At 41.6% G+C, this 25,219-nt stretch overlaps 1 protein-coding gene across 7 annotated transcripts in view; it reads left to right on the top strand.

Annotated features, from left to right (window-relative positions):
- Positions 1 to 25,219, top strand: part of SPNS2 (SPNS lysolipid transporter 2, sphingosine-1-phosphate) — a 162,753-nt gene that overhangs the window by 39,383 nt on the left and 98,151 nt on the right. The window lies entirely within an intron of this gene.

Below are 25,219 nucleotides of genomic sequence, written 5' to 3'. Positions count from 1 at the left end.
TGTCCTTGGGTGCAAATCGCAGCGAAGCAAATACCCCTTGCTTTGTTTCTGCGGAGTGCGTCCAGCCTGGAACACCCGGCTGTCCTTCAGCCCTGTGCCAAGGAGGGTCCCTTCCCTGCAGAACTCCCGAGCAGGTGACAGCAGAGCTGGCAGGAGCGGGCGCAGGAGGAGCAGCCAGGCAGCTGCAGTGTACTTTGCAAAGCTCGGTTTTCTTGAGGTAAACACTTTAAAATGTTGTGCTGGTGGATGCATGACCAGCCATACTGCGTGAACCACTATATACCTCAGTGCTTACTACTACTGTGAAGCTCAGCTCCAAAACAAATGTCTGTTTGGATGTTTACTGTGCCATCCCTAGAGAGGAGTCCTTGTTTATTCTTGTCAGGCAATAACAGCAGGGAAGAAGATCATCACTGAACTTTTTCTAATTAGAAACGAAGTAGGCTTGTTGGTAATCAACTGTCTCATGTCATTAGAATATAATACATATTCTCTGTTTGGTAATACTGATAATTTTATCTTCAGAGCTTACAAAGGGGTTTGTGCATGTATAAATTTTTCCCTATGCATATATATGTTTTAATCACTAGGACTCAATGTGGTGTTAAGCAAATCTTATATTTGTTTATACTACATTAAAATAATATATGTTTGTAGGGCAGTGATAGAGCACAAGGGACATAAATCTAAGTCACTGTTGTCAGAATAAGTTGGCCAGGTTGTATTTATTTTGTCTGGAGTGGGGAGATGGGGAGGATTAGAAGGAACATTAAGCTGGCACCATTGTGGCTTTTTTGTTATTCTTTTTAGATGTGGCTTGTTCCTTTGGGAATTCTAAAGGCCAGTATTGGGAGTTATTGAGTACTCTGATAGTAGTCTGTCTGTTACAGGAGGAAGCTTGAAGATACAAGATAAATCTGTTGTTATTAAAGGAAACTGTAGTTTGCTCCCTTGCCCTCAGATAGGGACCTCTCTAGTAGGGAGTTTTACTATGAAGCACCTTTAATGCATGTAGAGTTTCCTTTTTAGGAATCTATTCCCCCACTCGTGCATTCTTAAAAAAAAAAAAAATCACATCCAGTTCACCTCTTTGCTCTAGCACTTCCACAGAGACCTTTGTCATCTGATTTTTCTGCTCAAGACATGAAAGCATCTTCTTTTCTGGAAAGGCTGGAAGGTGCCTGACCAAGCAGAGGATAAAAATCCTTGCCTACTGCAGTGTGGCAGTGCCAGTCCCAGTGCTATGATTGCTGGTATTTCTAGGATAAGCTCTGGTTTTATAGTGCTCAATAACTGCCCTGTGGAACTTATTTATTAACATTCAGCTTGATATCAAAGGTTTAAGATCTCAGACATCAGACTTGCCTTTGGGGACAGAATCAAACTTTGCATGGGCTTTTTGTCTTGTGTCAATTGGTATTTACTTTTCAAACTGGTGTTCTATAAAGCGCTAATCTAAAACATGGAATAATTTAAATCCAGTGTAATAGAAGAGTTGTGGTAATAAAAATTACATGTTTTGAGTTCAAAACTGACTTGATTATAAAGTCTTCTCTAAAAGTAATCTTTACTTTTGTATTTTGAGTCTTAGTACATGCCACATGCTTATGTGATGTGCACTTTCAGATGAATCAAGCTAGCACTTTGAATATTCAGCTCATGTCTCAAGAAAGGTAATAATTAGTAAATACAACTCTCCAGACCTTCAAAGTAAATTTCAAATATGAATTGTTGCAGCAACATAGTAAGGGATTTTAACACCAGCCACATTATGGCAGGGGAAGTAGCATCAGAAGTTATGATTTACCTAAGGCCAGTGGACTATTGTGAGAACTGGAATTAATTTCTGGTTCCATCTCTGTTTGAAACAAGTGTTAGAAGAGCAGCAGTAGCAATGGAAACTGGTTCCTGAGGATTTGTCTTTAGGGTGATCCCTGCTGTGGATTCTCTGACGTCAAATAATAGTTGACCTCTGTCATTAACCTTTCTCTTGTTGTCTTGTAAGAGTCTTGCCTCTACTCAGCCATTTTTTTTTTTTAATGAAAGTGTTGGGAGCTTTGGGACTTCTTCCTGCTGTCAGATTTAGTCAAAAGCAGGTCAATGGCCTAAAAAGCAATTAGCAAGCAGCTGACAGACAGACATAAGCAAACAGTATCCAGTTGTATGGGCACGATACTCCAAGTACATCTTCTGCCTTACTTGAGAACTTGGCTTTGACCAATCATTTTGGTCTTCCAAAAAGTATAGGAAAAAGCAAGTATATATTTAATGTGTGCATATATACCTATATAAAAAACAAGTATACACAAGTATATGTTTCTTTACTGGAGAAAAAAGGGCATATAGAGTGTTATTTCAGATGTAATTTCCTGAATATCTTCTGCTATTTTCTAACATATCCTCACAGAAGCTGGATAGTGTGTATCCAGTCAATGCAAGAGCATCTTATGTAATAGAAAGAACTAGGCTGACCTCTCCTATAGCACATCTTGCCCTTAAAAGTAAAAGCTTTTGTGTTGCTACAAAGTAAATATGGTGTTTCTTGGCATCTACACTCTGGACACATAAACATTGTGTATAATGAGTTGTTCTTGGGTAAATTTTTTTTCAAGTGCAGCACACAAGGAAGTAGCTGCTTGTTTTCCTGGTTTGGTTTAATGACTTCCAGTATGGACTAAATGAGTTTACAGTGGGATGTCCCTTTTTGGTATCTGGGACAGAGCTTAAATGCAGTTTCTGAGATACAGGGCATACACAGCTTCACACCTGACACTGAGTTGCAACGTTTTTGGGAATACATTGTTAAAATGGGCCTCCACTGTTTCTTAGGGTTTAAGAGCAATTTTCTTCCATTACTTAAAAATAAAGAGCCTGCACAAGAGTAGTAGATATTTCAATAAGGTCCTTATGTTTACAAAGAGTTGGAAATTTCCAGTGCGTATGGAGCATGTTGAAATATACTGATATTTGGGAGAAGCTGTCCCAGACAAAAAGAGCAAGTGCCTCTACTGTGGCTCTTACAAAGAAAAGATTGAAAACTCAATCAGTGCTGAACATTACCAACTTGGAGGGAAATGATCCTCTGCAATTTTCTTAATAGGTCTTTGATCATACTGAAAACAGTTGCCTGTGGAAAAAGCATTCTTTGAAAAGCTGTGATATTTTGCTTCTGTTAGGACAGGAAAGAGTAAGGACAAGGGGAAAACAAAAGTAATGACACCATTGTAGATTGTGTGTGAAACTGCAGCATTTCAGCCATCCGATGATGCTGGGGCATATCTTCTTCCTTAATGAAGTTTTGGGAAAAGTCATTTTGCCTTCAGAAGCTTGGAATGTGGTTTCACAATTATACCATGGGTGACCTTTTACTGTGCTGCTGTTGACGATGAAAACAGTCTTGCTTCATTAGGGTGTCACCTCCACCTTCTAATTCAGATGCTACTTCCTGGCATTTCTGTAGTGCTTTAATTTAAAGGTAACGATTTAATTAAGCTGGAGAACTACCCAGCAAAGTAAATGAGTCTCACTATCCCACTACAGAAGGGGAAACAGAGTTGCAGAGTGTCGGTGATTTGCCTGTGGTAATGGAGTTAGTGGCAGAACTTTGGCTGGGATCAGTTCACCCTTGAGGTTCTCCATCCCTGTCACACAGTACGTCACAGACTTTGCTCTGCTAGTTTTGTCCTTTAAGTGTCTGCAACTTGCTAATTACCATATTTGTGTTAATTAGCCTCTCATTACAACACATAGTTGCAAATCAAATGCCATTCTTTGAAGATACATACATGCAAATGATCACTGAAAGTTGAAAGTCAAGTTTACAACTATGCAGTACAGACTCCAGCTGAAGGGTTAGGAAAGGTTCAGCACTAGCTCTCAAGTGCAAAGATATTCAAGAGGTTGGGAGCCAAAAGTGCTTCTTTTGGCTTGTGAGCTCACATTTCTGGTAGGAACATATTGCCCCATTGAGTGTTTCTTAGTGAATGTAGTCAGAGAACTCACATGGATTGGGATGCAAAGAGCCCCTTCTCCCCTTGTAACAAGACTATGCTCAGTGCTTGTGGCTTCAGGGAGAAAACTATTAAGTGGCAGTTCAAGCTCTTTTTTTTTCCTTTTTTTTCCCTCTGTCTCTTTGAGCTAATCTCAGTGCAAGAAATGCAGGACACAGCTATGGAAGACTTCAGTGCTGGAAAATATTAGAAAATAATACTGACAGAATGCACTTGAGCCAGCAGTGCCACCACCTCACACATGTGAGAGTTTGTGAAAGGATGACTGTGTTTCACTTGGGCAGCAGGGACCTGCTACTGACTCAGAATTCAACAAGTCCTGCACCGGGAACAGAACTTAGACTTGAACCTCATGCAGTTCAAAAGCAGGAGACAGAAGGTGCTCTGCAGCACCATGACAGGGACTGTGCAATGGCATCTTGTTCTCTAGTGTTGTGTTTTCCCTGTGTGATGGATGCGTTATAGCCAAGGCTGCAGCTTCCTGTTTGCTGGTTCTTAAGCAAGTTGGCAGGATTCGTTCCAGAGTATTTTACATTTCATGTGAAGTCTTATTATGTTTAATCATAGTATTCTTTTCTTCCTCGTGCTGTAGGTTTGCCAGATAGTTACTATCTTTGTTATTATGTGCAGATTTTCCTGTTGACTCTGAGATCCTCTTTCATGCATGTTGATTAATTTTATCCACAAAGCATCCCAGTCATCACAGCCAGAGAATGTGGCCTTTATTACATGGAGTTAATATACTCATAAATATTGAGTGTATTCTTAAGAATAATGTGATGATCTTATCAGTTCCTTGATCTCTGTGACTGTCAATACCAGAAGCTTTGTGGAAAAGCTTCTCTGGTCAAAAGTGAGGGAATCATGTGTGGGAATCATTCCTTCAGACTATTCAAATACCTTACCAAGCTGCAATAGGGTTAAATTCTATCAGTCAACTTGTGTAATAAATGGAAATAACTGAGAACATTTACTCTTCATTTTTTCTGGTACACTGTGCATGAGAAGCAAATAAGCTGCTGATGACGTAGCATAGTGGGTTATAAATTTGAACAGATGTTGTTAAAAACTGGTGACTTTCTCTGTAATCCAAAATCCCATAGCTCTTCTTTGGTCTTTCAATTGCTGAGGAACTTGTGGTTGAAAGGTGTTATAATGTATCACCTAAATCAAATAAGGTATTGGTCAGTGTGAGTGGCCCTGGAAGAGGAGCAGATATGGCTTTTTGGTAGGCAGCATAGCCAAGGGGGGTCAGGAGGGATTTGAGGGGAGAACAGGGCAGCTTTCAGCAAGAGTTTGCAAACAGCATCCACCAAACATGATGAGTGTCACAGGAGAAAGAATGAAGATGTCTGCTGGAAATGGATAAAGAAGGATGATGCCCTTCTGGCTGATAGAGTTTTGTGGAAATTGGCACTATGGATTTAGGATGAGTGTTATAGAAAAAATAACGTGTGTTCAAAATGAGTTCTACAAAGGACCTGTCAAGTGCCTAAGGGGCCACGGAAGTTAATGGGAGTTGAACAAAATGGGCTTGGGCTCAGAGCCCAGAGAGGTGTAAATGAGGTGATCAGCACCTCCTGGTTTCCAGAGAAGTTTGGGTACAGATCTCGGCATGGACCTCTCCTGTAAATTGCACTTTTGGTGAACTGTTCTGAAATTCTTGGTCTGAAAATCAAGAGACAAATCCAAGGCAGGCAGAAGCAAAATAAGAGAAAAGAAACCCCAAACAACAAGCCCCCAAGTCATTACTACTGAGTTCTTAACTACTAGATGCTCCCTTTGAATTTGGTGCTGTAAAACAGCTCACCCTGCAATTCATCAACTGGACGAATACCCTACCTAGAACTGCTGAACTGCTGAGCACAGCAGGCATCTCATGCATGGTGTTTCTTTTCTTGACACAGGTGCTCTCATTGTTATTTTGTGTGTATTTCTGTCTGATGTAACCCAGCTATTTATGTAGGGTTGCAGGGAAAGGAAGTGAAAGGGAGGGAGCACTAATTTCCATGCTCCTGGTTTTACAACAGGATATAAATAATCAGGAGAGTGAGAATGAAAGGGGTCCTGGGTGACCGAAGGGATGTAAAATCCTTCCCGCGTGTGGTCATGACTTCAGACCTGTCAGCAGTCAGGAGTGGCTGAAGGTTTCTTTTGGAATGAGCTGTTCAGGATGCTCTGGTGGATCTTCCCACTTTTCATGGTGCTGTGTGTTTCATGGAAGCCTCTGCACAAGGCATGACTGGAAACACCACATTATTTCTCACTATAAAATGACAGAGTAGGGAATGGAGTTCTTCTATCAGGCTGATCCTTCTAGACAGCAATGGAGCATGTACAGCATAGTTGCTCCCACCGATTCTGTACTTCTGGTTTTGAGGGAATAGGTATCAATTACCCTTCTCCAGAACAAACTGAAATAATAAAGCAATTTTAGCTTAAGAGAAAGGAGGGAAATACAGAGTAAAAACTACGCTTTATGCCTTGCCTGTCCTACGTTCAGGCTTGAGCAATACGAACATACCAGGGTTATGTTGTTGGTGAACAATATTATCTCCTACAGAGATTTTTTGTTTGTTTCTTTGTTTTGGGTTTTTTAAAAATACTTTTCTTGTGCTTCTGCTGGTGGCCAGCAACTGTAGTAGCTGAACAGAAGGGCAAAGGGAAAAGATCAGGGTTTATCTAGAGAATAGCTGCAGTAACAGCTTGGAGCTTGGCTGGCAGAGTGAGAGAACTCCATGCTGGAATGAAAAGCCTTTCAGCCTTGGCATGTGATGATTTTTTTTTGTTTTGTTTTGTTTTTTTGGTGGGGTTTTTCGATTGGCTTTTTTTGTTTGTTTGTTTTTGGGGGGTTGGTTGTTTGGTTTTTTGTTTGGTTTGGGGTTTTGTTGTTGTTGTTTTGGTTTTGCTTTTTTTATTTTAAGGCTGCATTGAACCAAAACTGCAGTAATCCATCTTACTCCTTGTTCAGGCTTCTGCCAATAATTATGTAAATAACAGATCACAGTTAATTATTTGTTTCATAGCTTCCTATTTTCTGTATTTGTACTAGAGACATCATAATTGTCTTAAAATACAGCTCTGGGTTCTTGGCATCATGGAAAACAACAATAATGGGTGAACTGACAGTGGCAGCAGGACTCGTGTCTGTGTGAAGTCTGCAGGGCTTGAATTAAACCTGCCTGAAGGTTGACTCTGATTCCCATGGCTGTCTGGGGATTTGCTGATCTGTGCTCTCTGCATATTCTCATTTCAGAGAAGTGATCCTTCAGGAGGGTTTGCAAACAAAGCAGTATGGATCTGAAAGGGGGGGTCTTGCCCTGTTGTTGATTTGCAATTTTCACTTCTCTCTGCCTGTCACGTTTGCATTTCATGACTTGTGCCTGTGTGGTGGTGATGACCTTGGAAGTTTAGCTTTTATCCTGGCTTAGGCAGTTGATTTAGTACAGCTTTCCTACCAGGTGGGCAGTTTGGGAAGTTCACAAACCATTGTGTGCCCTTGCTCTGTTCCTCTTCAGTGAGACTTTTCATTTGAAAATGTGAGACTATGACAGGATTTCTTTTCTAATAATTTTACATAAGATACTGAGTTCTCATTTTCACATTGCCTTTAGTGTTGGGTGGTTTTTTCCAACAGACTGGTGCTTGTAAACTTTGCCCCAGCCAGAGCCACTGGGGCTTGGCTGTCCCAAGCTGTAAGATGTAAATAATTTGATGTGACATCAGCTGACCAAGTGGCACTGCTGTCCAGCCTTTAGTCCCTGAGCAGGTTGGTGGATGAAACATTGGTTATGGGGTGCTGAATCAGAGCTGCTTAAGCACTTTGGGCCAGGCACTAATTTTGTGCAGTTTCAGGCATGCTGTCAGTGCTAAATAATAATTAATATAGAATTGCAACACTATTAATAAATACCGACTGTGCAAACTATGCAATAAGGAGAAATTATTTCTATTGCACCAGTGTGGCTCATAAAGAGGGGTCATTGCCTGTTTTGGTGTGCTGGGCTATTAGAACTCAAATACTGCTGCAGTTATACCAGTGTTAAAGCATTTCTAATAGTCTTGTTATTTCCGTCTAGCAGCCAGAAATGCTGACTAACTTTCAGGATAACAATCTTTTATATATTCAGGAAACAGAATACCCAAGGGCCACTGGTGACTGACAGCTACAGTGCTCTGATTAAAACTGACAGTTCCTGATCAGCTTCATCTTGGATGTGTTAGTTCCTTTTCTCATGGGGAAGAGAAGTAGGACAAAAAAATATTTAATGTAATAGTATTAGGATATGAGACTGTTGTTTTTTGCTTTGCAATTTTTCAGAAATTTGTAACTCAGAAGTCCCAAACAAAGTGCCTGAGTAATAGTGCTTGGAAGAACAAACATTAATCTCTCCATGATGACTGTCCTATAACTAGTACTGAAAATACCAAGTGTTGGCTTCTAGTCACTGATTTCTGACTGTAAGGACAATGTGCTGAGGTTCCCGAGCTTCTGATGATCAATGAAGATGTGGTGTTTGTATGTTTTATTCCCTGGTATTAAGCTGGTATTAAGACAAGGAAGATATTTTTTTCCCCTCCAAGTGAGAGAAACTGTGGTGGGTTTGCCCATCTGGGCTTACATACAGACTGCACAAGCAATTACTCAATCCCTAATGAGAATGTCGAGTCACTGGTCAGAACATGAGGTTGTTGGGAGCCACTTGGCTGGTGCCCCACACAGTATATCTCCTGCTCTCCTCCCTGCCCTTCTCTGCAACAGCATTTCTTAGTCATTGACAGAATAACCAACTTTATTTCATTTACCTCTGTGTTTATTTAATCTCTTTTTTACATGTATTGAGATGCTGGATGCTCAGGAGCAGTTAAGAACACCTCCCCAGCATGTGTTGCTGTGTGCTTTTCAGCTCTGGGCTGAAAAGTTCAAGTACCTTGAACTTTATTGCAACTTTCAGCTCTGGGGTGTACCTTGAACTTGAATTTTATTGCAAAAGCAATAAAATTGAGTTCTCTTGCCTACTTCATTATAGCAGGGTCTTGGCAGATCTGCTAAAGTTTGGGTCGCTTGCAATTTCCTTATTTTTAAGTAGTCAAAATTTTCACCTCTTACATGTTGGCAATTGCAGCTGGGCATAAATGGATGTTGCTCACAGTTATTTTGTAAGCTGGGACCAGTTTTGGAAGGTAGTCCACTGTTTTATGTGTGCTTTAATTCCCCTGAAGTTAGGCAGACCTTCCATGACTTAAGTTTTGGGTTGTGCTCTTAAGCTGCTGGATTTGGGGGCCCTGGAGAAGTGGGGCTATTAGAAGCCAAAACACTTTTTTCAAGCAGAGTTAAAATTGCATTTGTCTTTAAAGTGTACTGAGATGCACATGGTATTAAGGGACTTTTTGTCAGCTATTTAAGGTGCAGTGGGCATGCTTTATGTTACTACAAAGCAACCAAAATGTTCAAGTTTTTGGACTGTGAATCAAGGGAGTTGCAACAGTTGCTGGAGAAAAGAGAGGTAAATCACTTTTGTTCTGCATTTCATCTTCCTTCTTAAACTTCTCTCTAGAAGTGGCTCAGAATTAGTAATGCTTCTGTAGTCATATTATGTTCAAAAATATGTAATGGTTTAAATGTCAAACTGCACCTCATTACAAGCTTACATTTGCCTCTCAAGTGTGCATTTAAATCACTTGCATTGCTGAAAGCCACTTAACAAGAATAAATTAGAAGTGGAGCTGATGTTTGAATAAAACCAGAAGTTACGTGAGTGGCTGGAGAAAGGTCTCTGTCTGTAAGCACATGCAATAAAATCCAAATCAGGATTTACCATTCTTGATTTAAATATTTAGTCAAGCTCTATTATACCATCCCTTCTCATTTTCTACATGAATGGGAAATACCTTCATCACCATTTAGGAATTACTGGGCTTTGTAACCTGATGATGTTTGGTTTTATTCACTCAGACTTGTGCAACTGAAGCACAAACCACTTCAGTCCTGAGTGGGAGAGATTTCCTGGGCCATTGCTACCTGCAGAAGAGGTTTGTGAGCCCAGCAGTGGGAGAGCTCAGATTGTCCAGGCAGTTATAGATGTTCAGCCTGTGGTCTCTGTCCAGAAACTGCCAGAAAGCAACAGGCAGGCTTAGTTGTGGTGTGGACACCACTAGTTAGTAGATTTATATCACTGATCTGATAATTAAGATGTTTGTAGATTCCATTAATCACCCTTTTGACTGGCAAGACCACTATTGAGTGCTTCAGTTATCTTTGTAGATTAAAACAAATACATAAGAAGTTTTTACTTTAATGAAGGAAGCTGGTAAGAGTAAAATGTATTATTATTACTATTATTATTTACTTTTTCCACTGTTTTAGGGGTTTCTTTTATTCTGCAGGAGCAAGGTTTTGGTGGTTTTTTAATCAATGCCTTTGACATAATAGAGAATATCCCTGTTTGCAGCTTCCATTCAAACATGTGGACTCCAGTTGCCTCCGCTAGTATTAAGTCATAAAGACAGGAGACCTAAAATACAGATCTTGCAGTTATGCAGGAAGTTTCTATTTTAAAAAAGTAGGTTTATAAGTATGATGTTTCTAAAATATATTGGCTCCCTTGTAATTACACACGTTAGATATTAATACATATAATTATGAAAGTATAATTAGACCCTGGTAGGTAGTGTCATGACAATTTTAAGGTAGATTTAAAAATATATTGTATCTAAATATCTCAACAAGAGCAAGTTTTCTTCTTTAGTGATATTCCTGGGCTTAGTCTGGAGGACCTGATCCTAGACTCTGGGTTTTTTGCTTTGGGTTTTTTTCCTTTTAACCCAGAATTCAGTGAGACTGAATTGTTCTGTCTTTTAAAGGAACAGTCCCAGGGTTCTTCCATAAGATTTCAGGGCTAGAGGGAAGCAAGAGTACACTTTGGAAAATAGGTTAGAAATTGTGGTTACAAAAGGGTCTCTTGGTAGTTCTTAAAAAGCCAAGTAGTAAAAGACTTGGTTGGTGGAAAGCTGAGAGAATGTAGCACCTACAAGTGTTATGGACGAGGTGTCACAGGGTGTGTGAGCGATGCTCACACAGCGACTCCAGACCCTCCCGCTCTGGGATCTGTTTCCTTTAACAGATTAGTTTCCCTTTAAATCCAGAATAGCGTCTTTCCAGTCCAAATTGCTATGCAGCATGTGGTTTGCTGAGGGGAAAGCAAGTCATTTTTTGTCTCCCAGAGGCTCGTGCCATGTCAGCTGTCTGGTGCCCCTGCAATTTCATGGGGACCCTGCTCAGTGCCCTGGGCTGAGACTGCAGCTGCGGGTGCCCAACACCTTCCACATGGGTGCCCAGAGGGTCCTCACTCCTGCCTTTGCTTTCCTTCCCTCCCTCCCCCAGCCCTCACTCGTGTGTAATCAAATTAAGCAGCGGCAGCAGCCCCGGTGGAGAAGAGCAGCTCTGTTTGAAGCTGTCCCTCCAGAATGTGCACACAGACTTCACCGCTTGCACCTGCCGTGTCTGGCTGCTGCTCTGACCTCGGGTGCCAGCAGCTTGTGCTGATAAGCATTCCCTGTTCCTTCCATCCCAATTAGTAGTTTTAAGGACACTTAATTCCTTGCCAGTCTTCTAAAGCTTGTCTTTGTCCATAAACACTCCGCATTATATTTGTGAAGAGTGCTTTCAGAGCATGTAATGAAAGCTAGAGCAGGCAGTGTTAGGAGGTTTCTGTTAAACACATAAAGGCAGCACTTGCTGGGCAGTGATAGCTGTGTGAGGATGCTGTGTCATTCGAGCTGGGGCAGTCACTCATGCAACACTGCAGACTTCTCTTTGAAACCCCTTGTAGGTCAGTAAAGCCTTTCTTGCTGTTTTTATTGAGATCCTTGGGCATTGTGCCTTCCCTGGGGTACAAGACTGCTGCCCTTTCCCCGTGCAGGACCCTGTGCCAGCCACAGCAGCTGCTCTCTGGGCAGGGTGGAGGTGCAGCAGGGTGTGAGGGTGGAACAGGCTTTGAGCTGTGAGACTTGCCAGGGCTGCCAGTGCCGCAAAAGTCCTTCCTCCATGATCATCATCACTGCCTGATGAACCCCTCGGAGTCAGACTGGCTCTGAAACCACTGCCACCATCACTACCTGCAGGGTATTTCCTTATGTCATGAAGCCATCTCATTGAAATATTTTACATTTCAAAGTACTGACTTGTTTCAGTCCAGAATTCTTTGGTTCCATACAGACTTGTAACCACTTCCTTTCTACCACTGAAGACCACTGAGACTGAATAAGTGCAGGGGAACTTTATAAGAGCCCTGCTTAGACTAAGCAGTAAATGGTGGTGTTTGGCTTCCTTTGGGGGTCATTGCTGCAGCCCCCTCACTGACGATAACTTTTCATGTGATGGATAATTTTCATTTGTGCTGCAGATGATGCACATCCCAGTGGTGAGTGTTACAGGTAACAGTACCCAGGGAAGGGTGGCTCTCTGCTGGAACTGGAGAAGATTAGTGGAACTGAACAGGGTGCAGCCTCCCTCATTGATTCTGCTGTTGCATTGTTAAAAACCTGATAATCTTTTTAGCTGCTCAGTCTCTCCCATTGGTGATTGCTAAATGTAGTTGCTTCTGCACAAGCAAGCTCAAACAATGGAAAATATATGAAATATGAACCCTTTCTTTGTGCTGGGGTGGGAACATTCATCTTGCTGTGGCGAGGAATGTTCACCTCACATTTCCGAACATTGTGTTCAGCAGATGAGCTGTTTCCTCCTTCTTCAGGTTTTGGTCTCTCCATTGGAGACAGGGGCTGAGAGGCCATACTTAGATGGGCTGTTAGAGTAATTATCCAAATGAACAGGCATGGCTTTAAAGATGCTGTTTTGTGATTTTATTGTTATTGAGTGGAGCAGGTGGAAGTTGGCTTGGTTCTTGTTTTGTTTTTCCATAGTTCAGTCTATTGACATGTAGATGAGTGAGAGGCACATTGGGAAAGAGGTGCCTTTTGACTCTAGCAGTGTCCCCAGTGGGGAGAAGACTGAAGAATGCAAAGGAACCTGAAAAAAAAAAAATCCCAGGCCTCCGATCAAGCAGCATGTTTGGAAAGTTTATTCAAATTTTCATATGGCTACTGAATTTTATCTCTGCTGGGTGACTCTGTCAATCTGTTAAATGGCTGAGAGAAACTTCGTTGTAAAGACATAGATATGATTTTACACATTGTAAGGTAAAGAGAATAAATTATGGGGAAACATCATTCTTAAACAGTTGCTCTCAGCCCAATTTCATGGAAACTTTAAAAACAAAACAAATACAAACCCTTTTTTAAAAAAAAAAAATCCAACCCAAACTCTTAAAATAGAGATGAGGTTAAAAGGAGACTGTGTCTAATTTTGTTAGTGTTGTGGTCCTAATTTGTCGCTTCTGGTGACTTGAATTCCTCACAAATTGCTGGTTTGTCTGCAGATCTGTAATTCCCGCATGCTGTAATTTTGCCTTTGGAAACGTTGGCCAGGGGCAGCTCTCTCTTTCTGAGCTGGAATTTTGAATGCTTTAAACCCTTCAGCATGGTTTTCTCTGTTTGGTGGATGTGGAGGCTCCTGCCTTGCAGGGGGGATGAGCAGTTCTGGGTTTGCTGGGACAGAAAGGCCTGGGAAGGCAGCGGGGATGAGCAGAGGGTGCAGGAGGTGCCTGCTGTGAGTGAGTGGCTGTAAAGTTTGTACCCTTTGGAAAGCAGTGTAGCCATCCAGCAGAAGGATGTGCTGGAGAAGCAGGCTGGAATACTGGGATATGTCTGGGATACTTCAAAATGTGAGCTCTAGCTACTATGGGAACAATTCTGAGGTGCTTGCTATGCAAAATCCAAGAATCTTCCAAATAATGTGCTCTGCTCTTTAATTCCTATCAGCTCCTGGAAGGGTCAGTTATTGCTATGAGCCTTTGGCTAGTTTGAAATCATCAGCTACATGCTTTGAGGTTCAGCTAGAACCCAGTCCCTTCATGTTAGGCCATATGTTTAACTCTTATGTCATAAACTGAAAGAATATATATATTTTTTATCAAATCTCAGAACTTGAAATGCTGACATGAGAGATGGCTATGAGTTGCACTTTCATCTGGTTTTCATCATTTTGGTTGGGTTTCATCTTGGTTTTGTTGTTTTTGTTGTTGGGTTTGGGGTTTTTTTAGGAGTCCAAAGAAATTTAACCTCTTTGTTGTTTGCCTTTTACATCAGTTTTATCCTCTTGGATAAACAACATCTCCTGTTGTTATGACTGTTACTACTCTCACAGCCTTAGTATGGATCTGTCAAGTAAGAGAACATGACAAGCAAATGCAATTAGCCAACTTCAGATCTTCAAGGGCTTATGGGGTAACTGAATATGGATGGAGGATGTGGATGGAGGTCAGTCTTGAAGTACAAAGATACTTTAAGCTCCAGATATTTTTACTTGTCTAAAATTTACCGAAGTCTTGATGCTTACTAAAGTAGTCATGGATGTGTCTTCAATCTGAAACACCTGGGGAAGGCTTTTTGGTTATAGACTAATTATGTCCTATTTCCACTTTCAGTAAGGAATTGCAGTTAAGGGCACTGCTGTGCTGGTTATGTCAGGAGACTGGAGCTCTGCTTAGCACATGGATCACCTGTGCCACACCTGTAGGCATGAATTCCTCCACTGGCTTTTCCTTACCTCAATCTCCCTGCTCTTGGCAGCCCTCAGTGATAAGGCTGACCATCTTTATCTGCTTCTCAACAAACTAATGGGGTTTTATGTTGTTTAAGATGAAGCAGACTATGGGCTTGCAGTGTTCTCCTGTGCAGGCCTGGGTATGGAGGGCAGGCAAAACCACACGCTGGAATTTTATGAAAGAGTGTGTAATTTAAGCAAAATGCTTTACTTGATAGGCTGCAACCGTTTATTTTTCAAATGTGCTGTGAAATGTTAGTAGTGGGTTTCTGTAAAGACGTTTGATTGTGAAGGAGGAATGTTTATTTTGGGCTGAAAAGTTTCAGAAAGGAAAGGATATGCATATCTTGATCAAAGTTGAGTAATGTCAAGTTTGGAAGGAAAATAGCTGGGCTCAAGTCTCTTCATGTTAGTGTGAATACAGGGCACTTACAGAGTGTTTATACTGTACAACTGAGGTCTAGATTTTACTACTTTATTTTCCTGTGTTAGGATAAATGGAAGAAGGGACAGAGAGCTCAGGCTTGATTTTGAGCACTGCCACAAAATGTTACTGTTTGTATTACCACAGAGCCCACAGGTCCACAGGAGGAGATCCTTTTGCAGAAATCCCTGTGCTCTTCAGCTGCTAGAAAAGCACTGCTGCTCCTCTCCTGTTGTTTGGCAGGGCTTTCCAGTGCTCCTGCAAATGAATAGGCAGTTAATTTGTGAATGAGTTGACTTGCATCAACTGGGTGAAAGGGGTGAAAGAAGAGGGTGGAAGAAAAAATGCCTAATTTCCTTTCACCCTCTTGTTTGCAGCTGAATGTTCATTAAAACATGAGGCTTTCCCTGCTTATTCTGAGTGTGTGTGTGTGAAAGGGAAAAAGTGGGCAAGGGCTGTAAGTAAAAAAATGTTGATGGAGAGCTTTTAGATACCTGTAGTGTGATAGAAATTGATGTGTTTCAGAACATACCAGTTGGTATAAAGGACTTGAAGAGGAAATGATGCAACTCAGAGCACTTAAGGAGGCTCTGGAACCAGCCTGTATCTAGCTGGAGCAATGGAGGTGAGGATTAGAACATGCTTCAGCTGGAAGAATGTGTTTGGTCTTTTCTGAAGGCTTACCTGCATATTTGCAGGCAGTGGCATTGCTAATTTTGTCTTGTAAAGCAAATTAGTCTCCTCCCTGTTTTCTGCAGGGAGGAGAAAGTAATGCAAAAACACACATTCCCCTTTCTCTTCTCTTGCCCTTCCCAGTGATTTTGCTCCCTCTCTGCTGTGGGCATGGCCACACAAGTAGTTGCTTTGGCAGGTGACTTGGGGAGCAGCGTAAGAGGATCAGGGCAGGGCAGGTTTCTGGGAATAAGCAGCTGATAGGCAAAGTACTGGGACACTGTGCTGATCGGATAAGAAAGATTAGGCAATTAAATTTTTGTGGGGGTAAAACCCCAGACAATGTCCTTAAGCCATGGTAGTATTTTGTTAGCAAAGCAAAAGGCAGAGGATTTTATTTACTTGTAGCTCTACAGATGCAAGTTTTGTTTTGCAGCAGTTACATTGCAAATATCAAAAAAGGCATTGAGTTAATCAGCACAGAATCATAACTGGTTTAGGTTAGGAAAGACCTCCAAGATCAAGTCCAGCCATTCCCCCAGCACTGCCAAGGCCACCACTAACCCATGTCCCCAAGTGCCACATCCTCACATCTGTTAAATCCCTCCAGGGATGGTGACTTCACCAGTGCCCTGGGCAGCTGCACCAGGGCTGGACAACCCTTTCAGTGAAGACATTTTTCCTAATATCCAACTTAAACCTCCAGATACCTGCCAGAGGGACAGAAATGATGCATTGTTTTCTCGCATTCTCCTTTCCTTTGTGTCTCTATTAACCTTGTTTTCTCATGTCTGAGCACGATTTTTGTGTCAGGAATCAACTTTTTTCTGTTTACAAAAAAATAAAGATGTGGTGCTGATGTCTGGCGGAAATTTATACCCTACAGATAGTAATTGCCACAACTGTGGCCACAATAATAAATAGACCTTTCAACTTTGCCATGAAACTTAGAGATAAATAGGTTTTGGATGTGACTGAGTTGTATTCTGGATTTGGAGCTTGGTTTTTCCCTGTTTGGGGGATTTTCTGTACAGCCATGTGGGTTTGTAGAGCTTAGTCTTAAAGCATTTGATAACAGCTGTTTTAAGGAGAATGCCAAATCTCACAGGAGATGGCATTTCTTAAATCCTACTACTTCAAAAATTAGGCTGATTCTGTAAGTGTTTCCTTGGAAAGCCATGGCATGAGGCAGACTGTGTGCTGCTGTCAGATGGAAACTAAAACACGACAAATGTTTGCTGGTGACTCAGGAAAGATTTGCCTTATGTGAATCTTCTGTGGAGCTTCTGCTTTCCTTTCTGAAGTGGGGAGGTTTCTAACCTAATCAGAATTGTTTAGATTGGAAAAGACCTTTCAGATGATCAAGTCCAACTGTTCCCCCAGCACTGCCAAGGTCACCATGTCCCCAAGTGCCACATCTACAAATGACTCCATCTACCTTTATTAACCTCATTCCTTCAGTTCTACTTTCAAACTCATCTTAGCCTGAATTGGCCCATTTTCCTAAAACTTGCTGCAAAAAGTACTTAAAAATTACATAAGCATGAAGTTTACTAGAAAGTGTGTATCAGGGAATCAAGAAATCCTTTGCATATGTTTAAATAGTGCTTGCAGTGTGACTGCCATTAGGCTTAGACTTTTTTGTTGATGCTGTTGCTCTACCACATCAGAAATCTCATTCCAGCTGCATATGTGAAGGGTGTAAATATCAGAACTAGCAATTTTCTTCAAGCATTTTCTTTGCATTTGAATGGAGCATAGGAAAAAATGCATCTGATCTGACAAGCAAACCTGATGATAGCTCCAGGAAAGCAGTTTTTTGTTTCTGTTTTCAAAGCAATTTCTGCAGTTTTTCTCCACTTCTATATTGTACCATTTAGCTGAATGGAGATATATTCTGCCTCCAGCACGCAGCAGGAACTTTATGTCTATAGATGTTTTAGGCAGTCTTTTCTTTTTGCAGTATCCTAGGGTGGTGTGCCTGAGGTGAATATCTTTTCCTCCTCTCTCCCTGAAAATGGCATTAATAACAATATAAAAAGGAGGAAATTACACAAAAAGAAGGTAGAGTAGGGTGGAGTGTGTCTGCATTTGATAAATGTCTTTGTCCTTTCTAACACCTGCATTTTTAACATCTAATGTCCATTGTACCTCAGTATCTGCAGTCCTCTTCTGGGCCCTTAGAGCACCAGAAGAGGGGAAACAGCAGCTTGTGACCCCATGTGTGAGGAGATGAATTAATGGTGTTCTCTGAAATTACAGGGCATTTAAAATGCATTAATTGCAAGAGATTTTTCAGTCCCTGCCATTGAAGATATCAGGCTGTATTTTCTTACCTGTAGCAGACACTGATAGGGACACAGCTAAGACAAGAAAGAAATTGAAAGTGAGTTCCAGGTTGGAAAAGGCTGTGTGTGTGTTTTTAAATAATGGCCATATAAAAGTCAAATTGCTGATCATGTTTCTGAAAACAGAAGGAAAACCTGCTCCATTTACTTTCAGCTTCAGTGTGCAAGGAGCAGCTTGGATTCCTCTGTGTCAGTTCCATCACAAAGTGGGAGCAAAATGAGCAGGAGACAAAACGAAAGTCAAATCTATTGCACTGGAATTTGAATTTTCATGAAAAGCAAGTTTCTTCATTTTGGGAGGAGCAGCCCAGATTCCTAGCAGCAGGAAAAAAAAAGTTAAACTGATTTAGGGAACAATTTTTCTGAATATATAATATATATCCTGCAGTCCTAGTAAATATAGGATTTTAGGATTTGATTATACTTACATGTAGAAATTTCTCATGGCTAAAACAGTGCCTCAAGGAAAGATGGATGGTTACTCCTTCCCAGCCCAACCTCTGTACTGAATAAATAGGTGCCTGTGATCTTTCTGGCTGCTAGCAGTGATATATATTAGGAGGCTGATAATTTTCCATTTGCTATGTCTTGGATTTCATGCAACAAGTGCAGCACTGTGATAAGTATTTAAAAGCAGTAGATCCATGATAGGCGTTTTTCCAACCATTTTTGTTCTCTGTCCAACTATTCCAGAGCAACCAGCTATATGACAATTCTTCAAAATTGCATCAATTTCCTTGAGGATCACCAGGTGCCCTCCAAGCATGCCAGGGGTATTTCAAGCAAGGTGTTAATAAGACTCATTTCCTAGGCAGAGTGCTGTTCCAGGTTTATATATGCATTAGCACAAATTATTTTTCCCTTGGTAACTTCTGGTTTTCTATATATATTTTTTAATCCTTATGAAATTTAAGTCTGTGGTTGGGGATTGCAGGAGTCTGAAGAAGTATGAACAAGACTTTCAAGGTGATCTACTTGCGAGTTTGTGTTCCTTATTACCATTGCTGTAATGAACAGGTGCCTCGTAGTGTGAGCAGAAGTTGCACGAAGAGCAGCTTTTCATTTTTCTAAGATTGCATGGCAGATAAAGAAAGCTTATTGGTTTGCTTCCTTTCCCAAACCACTTGCATTTGGTTCTTCCTCACTTCCACTTTCTCTTCCCTGCCAAACCAGGTGGAGCACAGGGAGAGTGCAGCTTCTCGGTTATGCACAAAGCACTTCAAGCTTGCCAAAGAGGGGAAGAAATTGGATGACATAGATGGAATTCTCTTTTGTTTGATTTCCTTCCTTTCATTGCTGCTGTCATGAACATGTGAAAATTACCTCTAGCAAAATACTTAAACTGAGATATAATCTGCCAAGGGAATTTGGGCATACAGTACCTGCTTAAAATAACAATAAATTAGACAGTTGGATGCCTTATTCTCAGTGCAGCTTTGAAAGTCTCTGGCTTTAAATATAATTACAAATAAGATTTAAACAATGTCATTATTTATACAAGCCTTCTATGAGTCATGAATTACATCTTTCTAAATTAATGAAAAGATTAATTTTCTCTTGTTTCCATTTCCATCATCCCCAATACCTTGCGGGGGAGAGCTTTTGGAATAAACGGCTTCTGGGGGCCCAGCTGAAAACCATTCCAGTGTGGAGGCTGGTGAGGAATGCTGCAGTGCATCCCTCCTGGGAGCTCCTGGCTGCCTGTTCAGACCTGCACAGGTATCTCCTGGCTTTGGGTGGCACTCACAGCGGGAGGTTGGACTGACTTGAAAGCACCCTAGCTGGCTTGGCTTTGGTCTGTTTGAAAACAAAGCTCGCTGTGCTGGGGCAGCTCACCTGCGGATCTTGTCAGGTCCTCATGGATTTACCTGCCACCCATATGTGCTCAAACATGTTCAGTGGGAGTTATATCTGCACCGTGGTGTGTTCTGCTTTTCTCTCCAGAGCAAACTCCTGGTTCAGCAGTGGTCAGCAGGTCCTCTACAGCCCAGCAAACCCCTCGTGCACCATGAGGGTACCTAGAGCCAAGTGTGGTTCTGGCCAGTGTCATGAGCAGGATAAAGTCTGTAGACACAGCACACTTAGGCAAGACCTTAAGCCAACTCTCTACCTCCAACATGCATCCCCCATGGAGGAATGCTTGACATGGAGTTTTTTATATCCAACAGTCACTTTATCTGATGGTATCAATTTCAGTGCTCAGAGCTCACAGTACTTCCTAAATCTTCATTTACTGTAAATTTACCATCCAGACAGGCGTTTTGCAATACTTCTATGCATTGCCTTCAATACCCAAGCATCACTGAGGCTGGTTTTCCCTTTTGCTTCAGACTGGCACTGGTTATGTTTTATCCCCTCTGTATTATGCAGCATTCTAATGGGCATACCACTCAGGTGCTTTATTTTCTGTTTAATATCTAGCTTAAGAATAAATTAACAAAAGGATTGACATGTTTTTTGAAAGAAGTACCTTTGATACCAGTGACTGAAGTGCAGGACCAGTGTGTGGATGATTGACTGTCCTGATCTAGGACTGAGTTGTCTTTTAATTTTGAAATGGATCTTTGCTTTTTCTTCTCTCAGTGAGAAACAAGTTCACAGGACACCAACAGGCTTTTTCATCAAAGCTCTGTCTTTTTTGTTCCATTTGGTGCCTAAACATGTTCTTCCTGACCCCATCTCTTCAGCTGTTTAGATATTTCTATGCAAAAGAAGAGTGTGAATAGGCAGGGAAGGATTCTGTTTGCTGTATTTCAGTGTTAGTCCCTTGTGTGCAGCACCTGTGACTGATCTTGTTTATCTCTGAAGATTTAACAGCTTTCCACTTCATACATAACATCCTGAGATGAGAATGGGAGTTAGGAACTACCCCAAAAGCCATGTTTTAATGGCCAACTGGGACCCTTCAGGTTATGAAACATCATTGCAGAAATTCTGTGAGGTCTGTTTTTCACCAAAGTTGTGTGGTGTTTTATCTTACTAAAAGGCTGACGATGTTGATTAATGGAAGAGAGAGTTGTAAGAGATGAGGGATAATGTACACATTTCCAAGTTTATAGATGCAGTGGAATAATACTGCTGGTTTGCTTGTGTATGGAGAGGAGGAGCTGCTATGGCTGACTCTGGATCTATAGTGCAGATGGCTGCTCTGAAACAGCAAAGTCACTGTGGAAGAGAATGTGGAATAAAAAATAAAAGAACCTTGGCAATTCCAGTAAATAAAGACATGAATTGCAATTGAAGCAGTTTCTTTTAAACAGAGGGTATTTTGTAGAGTAGGTCATTCTCTGGATTATTCATTATTCCTCTCCTCTCTAACTGTTTTAATCCATTGGTAATTTTGGCCACACTTGAAGGAAGACTTCTCTGCGATACAACACTGCTGGAGGTTTCATAGACATTTGGAGCCAGGGAAATGAGGGAGTCCCTGTAACATGAGATTAATGTTTATGAGATGTGAAAGAAACCACGAAGGCAAAAGATTTTGAATATCCACCACCTCTGAAAAAGCTTGGAGATGGCTTTCTCAAGCATAAAGCCACAGAAAAACAGGGATCATTAGTTCTACTTTTAGGAAATAACCTTTTGCTATAAACTTGCTGTGAACTGGCTTGTGGGACCTTGCCAAGGCTTTCTTTGAAAAAGATGTGTGCTTCTGTGAGCCTGTGCTGTGGTTAACTCCTGATCTAGTGATTAGCTGTCCTGACTCCGAGGTGCACCTGTCATTAAGGAATTAATGCACATTTCATGAGCAGAAGCTGAACAAATTAGAGCCTTTTGCTGTTTATAGTTAAGGGGCGAAACTCCTTCTTTAGCTGTATTGCAGTGTCTCCAGAAACAAGTGGAGACTATGTCCTTTATTTCTTCTACTGCGTTGTTAATTATCACAAATTAAGGTGTAGGTGACTTGCTGACAGCAATTTTTAAAAATCTGACTGTTGAGAAATGAAGGGTTCAATACCACCCTATTTTTTAAAACCTGAAAACTTTCTGTGGAAGGTGAAAGCAAGGGGTTTGTGTGTCCTGGAAGGCACATGCAATTATGATTTTTTTTTTTTCCCAGGTTCCTGTACTCATCTATTTTTTAAGGAATTCATTACTGAATACCCCAAGGGATATTTAATGAAATTTGGTATCACAATGAAGTTAGAGTTAGAACTGTATTTGTCACTGGATGATGTTGAATTTAAGTTTGGTACTCATTGAGTGCTGCAGTGTGTCCAGAGAAATGCAATGGAGCTGGGGAAGGGTCTGGAGAATTAGTCATATGAGGAATGGCTGAGGGAGCTGGGAAAGGAGCTCAGCCTGGAGCAAAGGAGGCTCAGGGGGACCTTGTGGCTCTGCACAACTGCTGACAGGAGGGGACAGCCAGGGGGGTGTTGGGCTCAGCTCCCAGGGAACGGGGACAGGACAAGGGGAAACAGCCTCTAGTAGCACCAGGGGAGACTCAGATTGGACATCAGGAGGAGTTTCTTAAGGGTGGTCAGGCCTTGGAACTGCCCAGGGAGGTGGTGGAGTCCCCATCCCAGAAGGTGTCCAAGGAAGGACTGGAGGTGTCATTCCAGATACTGACCTAAATGAGAAATGCTTGGCTCTTCCTAAGACAAAATCACTCTAGAAAATATGTTTCCATTTGGACAAGTTGTTGTTAAACACCCAAGTGCTGGTTAGTACAATTTCAGTGCATTGTTTCCCATTATGACTATGCTCACCATGGTGTGTTTAGCCATAGGAAATTTCCTTTTCTTCAGTCCTGGTCTTTCCTTCAGAGTGCAGTAAATTTTTGGTTCCTTGTTTTGCCTCACAACACTAAAAACACAGGCAGGCCTGTCATATCACAGACAGTGGTTACTGTAAAATCAGACCTTTGATCAAAGGCCTTTATATCTGCAATATCAGAAGCTTAGCAGAGTTTATCACCTACCCACCATCTACAAATAAAATTTGAACGTGGAAAGTGGTTCAAATGGGTCTGCTTTACCAACAGAGAAATAAAAGCTGGCCTAAATCAGACAGACTCTCTCCTAATAACAGCAACAACAAAAATGTTCCTGTCTGGTTTTTATTTGGGATGCACATCTTATAATTAATCTTCCTTCTCCTAATTTCCCTTTCATCTGGGGCTCTTCCAAGCACTTCACAAGAACATAATAACCAAGCCCAACTGTATCTGTGACACACATGATTATTGTTATTATCTTCATTAGGCTAATGCAGACTGAAATTCTGCATGATCAAATAACATACCCAAGGTTAAAGAGTGATGTAGTGTCAGGATTGGGAACAGAGCAGCCCTGTTTCCTAATTCAGGGCTGAATTCAGGTTTTGCTGTGTCATTTGGGAGTGTGCATCTCTGTCCTGTTACCACAGCATTTCTCATGGAGGTCCTGTGGCAATGCAGCTTGGCAAAATCAAAAACCTTACTGTGAAGGGTGTTTTAGCTCCAGAAACTGCTGCAACTTGCACTGAATAAAACACTTTATAAGTAAAACAGGACAAGCCTTTTTTGTGCTGTGAGGATTTCCTGGTCTCGCTGTTGCCACATACCCACAGCACTGACTCTGCACAGTTCTGGAGAAGCCCTTGCTGTCATGCCTGTCATGCTTATTTTAGGGCTCTCTATTCTCAACTGAGTACACATTCTCATGCAGGTATAAGGTTTTATCCACAGGTTTTTGCTCTATCAGCTATGGACCTATTATAGAACATAGTCAATTCTTTACTAGATTATTTTAAGAAGCTAGACCGATGCATTTAAATATCTCCTGTGATAACTCTAACACTGGTTTCTTTTCTCTAGTAGTGCTGTGGGTAAGCTGTGGGTTCCTTAACAGGCTTTTGTGGCCATCACAGATCTTTAAATCCCTCTGTGCTCTTACTAATTACATGTACAAAGCCACTTGCTTTGTCAGTGAGATGAATTTAAAGACACTTGGATTAGAGTAACTAATGGACAGTTGGGTACCATACTTGATCACATCCTGGCACAGCTTGACCAGGACCCAGAATGAAATAAAAACACTCAATGTGTTTCCATGGGAGATAAATGCATGTGAGGAGGAGTGTCACATTGCTTTGTGCTCAGGGAAAGATGTTTCAATCCGTGGGAGATGTTGGAGTGACAGTAGGGCATTTCCACTCGTGCATAAATTAAAAAATGTCCATGGTTAGAGCTCTGCAGTGGCTGCTGTAAACACTTGTGGCAGAAAGCTCAAGGGAGTTCCAGGAACCAGCACTGGCAGTGTGTAGGAATTTACTCCAAACCTCAGGTGTGGGAAAAGCATCTCACTGAGAGCATGTGAGAACAAAATAGGACCTTTTGATTTATTTACATTATGCACGTAATAGGATTCTTGCAGGTCAGTGCACTTGTGATGGGAGAGTTCCCCAGCTGAATACCAGAGTGGGGAGAAGGAATAGGAGGAAGGGAATGTGTGTTGGATTAAAGAAACAGCTGTAGGGATCATAGTGCCCTCCAGATAAGGGTGGGTGGAAGAGACCCTGAAAGTCCTAATTATGGTGCTCCAGAAAGAACAGGGAAAAAGAGGTGAATGGAAAGGAACATTGTGTTACTGTGGCCTTGGAGCAACTTTGTTCTCTCTTCTTATCCTTTCTTTTATCCTCCCTCTTATGAACACAGACTGAGAGAGTTGGGGTTATTCAGCCTGGAGAAGGCACAAGGGAGACCTTAGAGCTCCTTCCAGTGCCTAAAGGCAAGTCTCTCTCCAAGAGAGCTGGAGAGGGACTTTGGACAAGGGCCTGGAGTACCAGGACAAGGGGGAAGGGCTTCCCACTGCCAGAAGACAGGGTTAGATAGGATATTGGGAAGGAATTCTGGGTTGTGGTGGTGAGGCCCTGGCACAGGTTGCCCAGAGAAACTGTAGCTGCCCCATCCCTGGAAATATTCAAGGCCAGCTTGGACAGGGCTTGGAGCAACCTGGGCTTGTGGAAGGTGTCCCTGCCCATGGCAGGGGTGTGGAACAAGATGAGCTTTAACATCCCTTCCAACCCAAACCATTCCATGATTCTTTATGCAGGATGACAGATTCATGAACCTACATGCCATGTTCAGCAGCAGAGTCTCAGGGGTATTTAAAGC

Source organism: Lichenostomus cassidix, chromosome 19 (assembly GCF_008360975.1).
Source record: "Lichenostomus cassidix isolate B80296 chromosome 19, HeHo_3.0, whole genome shotgun sequence".
Taxonomy (NCBI): Eukaryota; Metazoa; Chordata; class Aves; order Passeriformes; family Meliphagidae; genus Lichenostomus; species Lichenostomus cassidix.
This window is presented reverse-complemented; position numbering and strand designations above follow the sequence as displayed.